The 10,143-nt window shown below is 41.9% G+C and overlaps 1 pseudogene; it reads right to left on the reverse strand.

Annotated features, from left to right (window-relative positions):
• Positions 1 to 971: 971 nt before the first annotated feature.
• On the reverse strand, positions 972 to 4,096 carry LOC120481114 (uncharacterized; annotated as a pseudogene).
• Between the last annotated feature and the right edge of the window lie 6,047 nt (positions 4,097 to 10,143).

Below are 10,143 nucleotides of genomic sequence, written 5' to 3' on the forward strand. Positions count from 1 at the left end.
CCTAATGTAGTACTTATAGTGTAATTGTACATTTATAGTATGTGTAATGTCAAAAAGAGCCAATAGATGGCAGCATTAACTCAGAAAACTCAGTGAAAACTCACTGTCCTATAATGTAACCAAGGTCCAGTGGTTCAAATAGTTTAATTTGGATCAGAATAATCCTGATGTGGAAATCCCATGTTTTGCAGGATCAGGATTTGTTCAAAGCAAAATAGGATTAAATCACCACCTTTTCAGATTACCATATATGGATTTAGCTAGGCTGCGAGCTATGTAAATAACTATAAGTGTTTCATTTGAAGAGAAAAAAAATACAAATAAACATCTCCCTCCTTTTTCTATTTTCTTTAAACAGTCAGAGCCCTACAGAGGCACTAAAGGGACATGATGATGGGAACAAATACATGAAATGGGAGAAGAATTATATATTTGAATGCTTTAGCATTTTTTGGCAAAAAGTTTTGCATTCCCCAAGAAACTTTGCGCTCATTGGCAAAGAGCAAACGTATTGAGAGTGAATGCAAAAGCTTTAAAAAGATTTTTTCCCCCTATCTCATATTTTTTCTCCCATTATCATGTCCCTTTAGCCCCTCATGTGACCCACAATTAAAAACAAAGAAATACCTGCTATCTTTAAAGTCCATTGTTTAGTATCACAGAAGATGGTTTGTATTATACACAAACACACAAGAAAGTACACAGGTGAACAGCATGTGACCCAAAGTATATCATGCAACAATGTTTGTTATAATAATAAGTCTGAAATACGATAGGTTCATCGCTCTCACCTCAATGGCTGGGTGAAGTCCCAGCCGCATATTTGAGGTGATGGCCAACACTTGCGCATTACAAGTTCGCCCTACTGAGCTTTGTGGTGTAGGCCCAAGGTGCTTTCTTCGGGTTATCAGGTGGGTACCCTCCTTCAACAGTGTTTCGTCAATTAACCCACAACACCTCCAGAGGGCTTGTCAGCTAATCCCAGCATCCTGGGGCAGCCCCCTCGGCCCCTTGGGCTCGACTACCAGTGCTCTTTTTAATGTTCCCTCCCTACCCTGTGGGTTGTTCCATCGATCACAGCGCTTTAGCCACAGCCATCTTGATGCTGCCTCTGCTCTTCTTATGATGTTCGCTATAAGCCGTCTCTTGCTGGGACCTCTTATTCCAACTCTGGACAGGATGCTCCAAAGTGACTTCAGGAAATCCTCTGCAGCCTACTTCCACTGGCAAGTTCCATGCCTGCCATCCGCCTGGTTGGTACTTCCCCCGCTTTCTCTCATGGGCCTCTTCTATCCTCTCCTCCCATGGCACAGTCAGTTCGAGCAGCACTACCTGTTTTGTTGCTCTGGACCAGAGAACTATGTCTGGTCTGAGAGTTGAGATAGTAATCTCCTCTGGAAACTTGAGCTGTCTCCGGAGGTCAACTCTCATGTCCCAGTCAGTAGCCGATGTCAGAATTCCTGCGCCAGAGGATGTCCCACTAGAGATCTCCCTGGCTCTAACAAACTTAATCAAACGGGGTGCTGTCGACTTCGTGTTTTTGTGGGTCTTCCTTCTCTCTTCCTCCAGACCTGCAGCTAGCATGGCAAGTATCTGGTCAGGTCATGCCTCCATCTAAACTTGCCATCAGCCAGGCTAGCCTGACATGAGGACAGCACATGTTCAAGGCTTGCCGGTTTCCCACAGAGCATGCAGTCTGGGCTCTCAACCAGTCCCCAACGATGGAGATTCACTGGTGTTGGTAGTACATCGTATGTGGAGCACAGAAGGAATTTTATCCTCTCATCCTCCATGCCCCACATATCCCTCCACCCCAATGGTCTTCCTTGGACACTGCCCCAACACGTCGACCTCCCCTGATTTTTCATGGCTGCTGCCCTCGCTTGCCTATCCTCCTCCTCCACCATACGGAGCTCTTCCTGGACTAGACTGCGGTGACCTTTGGCAGAGCATCCTTCCACCTGGCTCTGGTTATAACTCCTAGGCCCAGCCTGCCTTGGTTGACCGTCCCCACGATGTCTTTGTGGCGTAGCCTTGCCTCTGCGTCTGCCACAGCCCTGCCTGCTGACCATTTCCGTCCTGTGCGGATGGTGATATCTGCCTGGCGGACCAATTGGTCACTACTGTCACGAAGCATTATCACCTGCTGGGATTTGGCCACCTTAAACTCTTCAACCACAGATGTTAATGGCAGCTGTAACTTGCTACCTGAGCTGTACAGGCCAATTGAGGAAAGGGATTTAGGGACTGACAACCATCTGCGAAGGAAGGTGTTGATCCTCCTTTCCAAGGCTTCAACTGTTGTTAACGGCACTTCATACATGAGCAGTGGCCACAGAAGTCTTGGAAGAACACCATGCTGATAGCCCAAGAGCTTGAATCTTCCAGGAAGCCCACTCCTATCCAAGGCTCGCATCCAAGCTTCCGCCTGCCCGAGCATTTCCTTCACACTCACTCGGTCATTCAGTTCAGCTCTAAACCATTTCCCAAGCTCTTAATAGGTCTCTCACTGACAGTGGGAATGAGGTCTTTTCCAATCCTGAAGCGAAACTGGTCCTGCACGCGTCCTTTCCTCAACACAATGCTCCTTGACTTTGCTGGCTTAAACTCCATCCTGGCACCTGCAATGATCTTGCATAGATCTTCCCAAATTCACTGACCTTCTGGGAATGATCTTGCTGTTACGGTCAGGTCATCCATGAATGCCCTAACTGGAGCCTGCTCATTTGCCAAAACCGCACCTCTTCTAGGCTTCTCCACTGTTTTTACCAAGAGGTTCTTTGCAGCTGCAAACAAGATGACTTTGATGGTGCATCCAGTTACAATGCCTTTTTCCAACCACTGCCAGCTGGTGGTAAAGTTCCCACAGGTGAATCGCATCCTGAAACGGTTGAAATACTCCTGCAGGAGGTGCTGGACTTTCCCTGGGACATGGTACGCATGCAGAGTGAGATCCACCAGTTTGTGAGGGACCGTTCCATATGCATTGGATATATCAAGCCACATGACTGCAAGATCTCCATGGTTGCATTTTGCATCCTCAATTATCTTTGAGATGACGCTTGTATGCTCGATGCACCCTGGAACTCCTGGGGCTCCCCCCTTCTGTACTGAGGTGTCGATATACTTGTTGCTCAGCAGAAAGGTGGTGAGTCTGCTTGCTAATATTCCAAAGAATATCTTACCCTCCACATTCAGAAGGGAGATGGTACAGAACTGCTTTATGTACGATGAGGGGATTTCCTCTTTGGGGATAAAACACTCCTCTGCAATGAGCCACTCATCTGGACGACGATTCACCCTCCACACTGCCTTCAACAGCTTCCATAGTCTCCTTCTCAGCCGCTCGCATTGCTTATACACTTTGTATGGAATCCCATTGGGTCCCGGTGCTGAGCCAGCCCTTGCCCTTTTGAGAAAGTCATTAACCTCCTTCCATGAGGGTTCTTAGTCAGCAAACTTGTTAGTTGGTTCCCCAAGTTTCATCATGGTCTCTCTGATCTGAAGTTCGGTGCCCCTTCCTGGATCGCTGTGTGTGCTTGAGAGATACTTCTCTACCTCTTCCCTTGATGCCTGAAGTTGACCCGATCTTTTGTCCCCCAGGAGCTTAGACAGGTAGGCGAACGGGTTCTTAGTGAACTGCTCCCTCTACTTTGCCCGCCATCTTCTATCTCTTCTGTAGTACTCTGCTCGGCGTAAGGTTTTTATGCGCTCTCTCAGGTTGTCCCGGATTTCCTTCAAAGCTAGTTTTTCCCCCTCCTCAGCTTGCCTGAAAGCCTTCCTGAGCCTCCGGAGATCAGCACGAAGTTGTTTGATCTCCTTAATCCTGCGATTCTCCCTCGGCTGTCTAGGTGTTGATTGGCAAGATCTCATTTGTTTTCCTCCAAACCGTTCAGCACCAATATTCCAGATAATACTTGCCATTGCCTTCATTTTCCAGTTCAGATCCCCTCCGAGAATGTGCTCCAACACCTTGTCCACTTCCCGGTCAAATCGGTCCCAATCCCTCCTTGCATGCGCTGCCGGCCAGTTGATTGCTTGCTTCCCTGCCTTCTGGCTGTGCTGCAAGTGCTGCTGGCTGCTCCCACTCTGCCCTAGTGTTGCCCTCAGAGGTACATCTGAAATGGTATTGCCCGCGCCCTCTCTGCTGTGTGCCTGGAGATTCTGGGTACTGTGGTTGGCCACCTGTCCCAGCATCTCCTCCGTCTCACCAGGTTGCCCTGTGTGTTGCACACTACTGGGATACAGGCAACCCATCTTTGCCTGATGGATCTTGAGGCCTTTCGTATTCTTGCAAACTTTCCCGCATGTGCAAACCACAGCTGTACCGTCCTGCTGTGCCAAAGTCCGATTTACACTTTCCGAGGTTGTTGCCATGGTCCGTCCTGTAGGTCGATCATCCTCCCCCGCTCTCGCCCAACCTTGGGGGTATCTTATCACATACTTGTTCATAGCGAGGGTTTGGATTCCTCCTCACGGAAGATGTGTTTTGGCCTGCCAAGCCGCCACACCCCTAACTGGTCTTCCCCAGATGCCAGCTGTCTCTCCTTGCTCTCACCATCCTTTCATGGTTGCCAACTAGTCTTTCCTAGTAGTCACTGGGTTGCCAGATGGGAAAGTCTGAAATACGATGGGTTCATCGCTCTCACCTCAATGGCTGGGTGAAGTCTCAGCCGCATATTTGAGGTGATGGCCAACACTTGCGCATTACAACTTCGACCTACTGAGCTTTGTGGTGTAGGCCCAAGAAAAATATCTTTATTTATATAGCACTTTTAATTGCTTCACAAGAGGCAAAAAGACAAGAAGGCTCTGGGCTGGTAATGAAAAGTTTACTGGTCAGACACAGATGGTCCATTAGAGAAACACGGTAGGGACTTTTAGCAAGACACTTTTAGCTTTTCGCCCCATGTTCCTCAAATAGAGCTAGTATGCAATTAGCATACTATATATACTGTATATGCTCCTTTGGATGAAACTACTTCTAAACCAGTTATCAGTAGGCCTACCCAGATTTGAAACTGGGAAAAACACAACGTGTTCAGTAAAATATCAGTTATACAGGGCATATTTGATAAATGAAAACATTAGTGGGAACAGAATTACATTTAAAATGGGCTTTTTGTGTAATTTGATAGACTTCTGGTCTACACACTGCCCGTTTCCAGTTTTATCCAAATACAGGAACAGAAACAAATAATTTTGAGATTGCTAGATACAAATATTGGCTCCACTGCACAACCCTATACTCTGTGGTATTGAATCTATCCATAAGGCTGTTACTAGCATACCGGTAAGCAGTTTGCATTAAATGCCTTCATCAAAAACTATGAACAAATCTATGGAAGGTAAATGATTACAGGTTCACATGCAACAAGGATAAACATGGATTAAAGTTTGATTCAATGCAGAAATGTCCTATGCATAATTTTTCAATGCAACTTGTGGAATAATATCAAGATGATTGCTAAACATTGTTATATTTAATTTGGTCCATTCTAGTCATATGGATCACTTTCTACAAACTAAAAATCATCTACCCACCCTCACTTGAGTGACTTTTACCTGTATAATATAAGAGGAGCTGTTATCAAAAGGTCATGAATTCACCTTTGACATCAGTAAAAAAATATGGGAGAGTTTTCTCCTTTTAAAATGGATAAATCAATATATTTAGCTATTCATAGTAACAGAGTACAATTTTATTTTCACATTTACATCGTAACCCACCAGCTGAGAACCATTACATTCAGTTAGTAGTAACAAATGAGAAATACACACTGATGCTGTTTTAAATGGAAAGTAATCATTGCCCTGACCTTAAGCAAATTGTTTAGACTGGATTGATCAGCAGTTTAAATGCTTTGCCTGAGTAATTGGATCACCTTGGTCTTCTTACTTCTTGACTTTTTTGCCATGAATTCTCAATGACAGTGTCCCCATAATAAGATATCACATTGATTTCACAGGCAGAAAGGGATGACTGACAGGAAGAGGGACATGATGTGACAGATGTGATTGTTGCAGTTAATGGTGTGCTGATGCTATGAAAATCTGTTCTCTCAGTTGTATCTTACATCATTGTTAGAAGATCACGTCATTTTAGGAGAATCATTTTTGCACGTCATGTCATTATTGGTGGTGTAAAGGGCTGTACTGAACAAAGTTGTTTGTATGATGAATGCGTATTATCTTCTTAATTTTGTCATTTTATCTTAATCAAACTGCACAAGATGCCACTGCGGATGGCACGAATTTTTAGTTAGTCCGGATTTTTGTCTTCTCCAATCAGTTTCCCCAGGGATGAACTGCTTAACATTCGTCAGTACACACCACCCAATCTATTCAATTCAATTCAATTCTATTCAATTCAATTCAAGTTTATTTGTATAGCACTTTTCACAATACATATTGTTTCAAAGCAGCTTTACAGAAAGTGCATTTCAGAAAAGTACATGGAAAAATACATTTGGTTAATCATGTAATATTAAGGGCATAACATATCGCCGGCGTCTAGTCGTCTCTTAACAGGCGTTGAGTCGTCTGAAGTCTGACGAACGCCATTTTTCTTGGGACTAGCGTCCCGAGATAACAGCAGAAAGGCAGATGGGAAATAATTAGCATAGCTGATGTTCATAATGATTTCCATTACATGGGAGTAGATGTTAAAAACCACAATCTCACAAACTCTCCACAACCCAACCATACGCGTTCCGTATGGCATACCACCTACCGCAAAACACAGTATCTGTCCAACCACCCATCATTCACGCAATACAGACAGGAAAGTAATGACTGTAAATACTATGCAACTTATACAAGTAACCTGCAGACTCTTCAAGTTTTATAGTATTAAATGCATTCGATCTGATTCAACAGAGGAATAAAAGGTAAGCATTATGTGAATGGTTGGCTAAAGAGATGCGTCTTTAGTCTAGTTTTAAATTGTGACAGTGAGTCACGGACCGTATCGGGAAGGCTATTCCAGAGTTTTGGAGCTAAATGCGAAAAGTCCCTCCCTCCTTTAGTGGACTTAGAAATCCTAGGAATGACCAGAAGCCTCGAATTTAGTGATCTTAAAGAACGCGATGGATGGATTCTGTCTCTTGATAGCATGCGTAGCACTGTAGTACCAGGGTGCTTTAGTTTTCTCTCTAACCTTTTTTAATCTAATTGGTGCAACAATATTTTTTTTTTCTTTATTAAACAAACATACATACAAACCAACATAGTGCAGTGAGCCATCTTGTAATTGCAGAAGTGACATAGAGTGATTTAAGTGTTTGATCTAAGTGTGTATGTGATTTGGTGTGAGTGTGGGTGTGTATGTGTGTAACAAAGCTGTTACAAAGGCGGACTCCATCGTGTTTCTGCAAATGTTTCTCTTGGCTTTGCGATCCTTTATTACGGTCAGAAAAGATGTTTAGAACACATCTAAACCCGCCCCAGACCCCGACGTAAGCATGACGTGGTAAAAGAATGGTTCTAGTCCAGCAAGTTCTAGTTCCCGGCCGAGAACCGGTTCTTGGGCTGTCGAAATACAAAGAACTGGTTCGCGCGCAGGCACCGGCTCTGAACCGGCTCCGAACCGGCTCTCAAAATGCTTTGTTGGAAAAGGGGCTACTGAGGAGCGGGAATTTTCTTAGCAATGTTAAAACGCACATCAACCGATCACTTGTTTAGCGTTCATGTAAACACTACATTCAGATTCACCAATCAGAATGAATTCAGTTAGATTGAAACAAAAGGTGTGCATGTAAACAATGAATGGCGACCGCAGAAAGTAAAAGCTGAATCCCGGACATCGACGGCCGGACATGTCCGGGAAAAAGAGGACGGTAACCCACTCAGCTTTCTCCACAGAACAAGAGCCTGCTAACTTAGCTTCCAAAAAAGATGGCTGACACTATGTGTAATCCTAATCCTCCATAATGCATCCGTCTGCGTGTTCAGCTTCGTCCATATTTTCAAAACGTTTCTGCCGGTGAAATCAGACACACTGGCACTGATCTGTGATAGGTCTAATCTGCGCATTAGGCCCAACCCCCTATGGGCAGGTTTGAAAGGATGAGATCTTGTACTTGTAGTCTTTACAGAAATCCCCCTCTCTTACACTTCCTCCTACAATGACGTAAAATTAAGATTTTTGCTTCATTGTAGGAGGAAGTGAAAAAGGTTAAATATCAGATTTCTCTCGTCTCAGGGGAAAATAGGAGAGTGTTGCACGACCATTCAATAGTATAACTGGTTTTCTAAGTCTATGGTTTCTAACAATGGAAACCTTAATGCAAATGGGTGGAGTGACCCTTTTAATTGTTATTCAAACAGTGAAATAAATGCACAATAACAATATGAAAAATTATGATTATTATTATTATTTGAATTACCATTGTTTTTTTTATAAGCAGTTTACAATCTTTTGAAATATCTAGCTAGCTAACTAAATGTATGAGGGGCTAACAATAAGGGAACTCAATTTCCCCATTAGAATGACTTAAATGGTTGTGCCAGTTAGCCAGTAATACCCTGTCCAGTTTAACAATCCGCTATTGACAAACTGGACTGTGTCAAAAGCACATTAAAAAAAAAATTATATAGTTTTTTTTATGTACTTTACCATCACAGTTCACTGCTAGGTTGTTAAATGTGGAGTGCCATATCCCCGGATAAGTGATCGCTTATGGTGAGCTCAGTGCTGATTTTTAGTTATGGAATCATTTGTAAAGATAGAAATTAAGAACCTTGTCCCACTTTACCAGTATTCACCCTATGTGTGTCTTATTCACATTCACACCTTTATTTTTATTTGACTATATGGCTACTGTTGTTTTCTCTGTATTGGAAGCTTCTGCCAAAAATATTGTGTGTGCAAACATACCTGGCAATAAAGCTCTTTCTGATTCTGATACAATATTTGTAATATTAAACTGTTTTGAGGTTAATTTATCTAATATTTATTGTAAATCATGCATTATATTCAATGGCCTAATTCTATGAGTTCAACATCTTTGCTATTAATTGAAAAGCTAATTTAATTAAATCATTCCATTTGAATTTATCGTGTTGCTATTAATGTATCTTCAATTAAAATATGGGCTATTATATTATACAGTATATTCACATAGGCCTACTTTTATGAGTAAATATCTTTCAGATGAATCTCTTTTACTGGAAATTCACATTGACTGTCACCGTTATTCAATTATTAACTTATACATATTATTTAGTATTTTAAATGCTTTTTAAAATACATTTAAAATACATTTCTTTAAATGCAGGTTCTAGGGGTGTCCATGGTTAACCGGTTAACCGGAGTGAAACCTTTTTGCTCGGTTAAGTGGCGTCAATAAATATTTGCACAAAACTTTTGCGGGGTTTTTTTCTTTCTGAATGTCAATAAAAAAAATATTATGAAATGACGGCGATTCCATTAACGATGTTAATGCGACTAAAACATATATATATATATATTTTTTTCCTTTCGCGATAAGTCATTCAAATAATGGCAACGGAAGGCTAGCTAGCTATATCATAACCACCGCACTAGACATTATTATTATTTATGGAAGAAGACATGGTGTGTTATCCAAGCATTTGGCAGGAAAAGACACAGAATTACTGGGTGTTTCTCCCTCATTTCTACTCCGAGGTCTGGATTGGCATTTCTTTGAGGTTTTGTCTAGTAGGCTATTCCTTGTTTCTTTTTATGAATTTAAAAAAGAACTCTGCCTCGTATTTCGTTCATTCATTATTTAAATGCAGTTTTTCAATAAAGTAGCCTACCCTTCGCTTTCGTCTCCAAACATCGCGAGACTATGGAAGCTTATAGCATTATTCAATTTGAAATGTAATATGCAAAATGACAATGCAATATGTAAAATAGCATTTCATTTTGTATTTAAATTTACATTTTACATTACCATTTCTAGAAACTCAACCCATTCTCATAATTTACATATCTAATCATTTCTGTAATGCATTTTCATTTTAATTTTGCCACTTATAAAGCGTTATGCATATTAAAACTAGTGTATAAAATAGCAAATTATGTCATTTCATTTTCATTTTGCACCAAACCTTGCTAGAATGGTAATGTAAAATGTAAATTTAAATGCAAAATGCAATGCCATTTTACGGCTATTG

The sequence above is a fragment of the Pimephales promelas genome, chromosome 13, assembly GCF_988280905.1.
Source record: "Pimephales promelas chromosome 13, fPimPro1.hap1.1, whole genome shotgun sequence".
Lineage (NCBI taxonomy): Eukaryota > Metazoa > Chordata > Actinopteri > Cypriniformes > Leuciscidae > Pimephales > Pimephales promelas.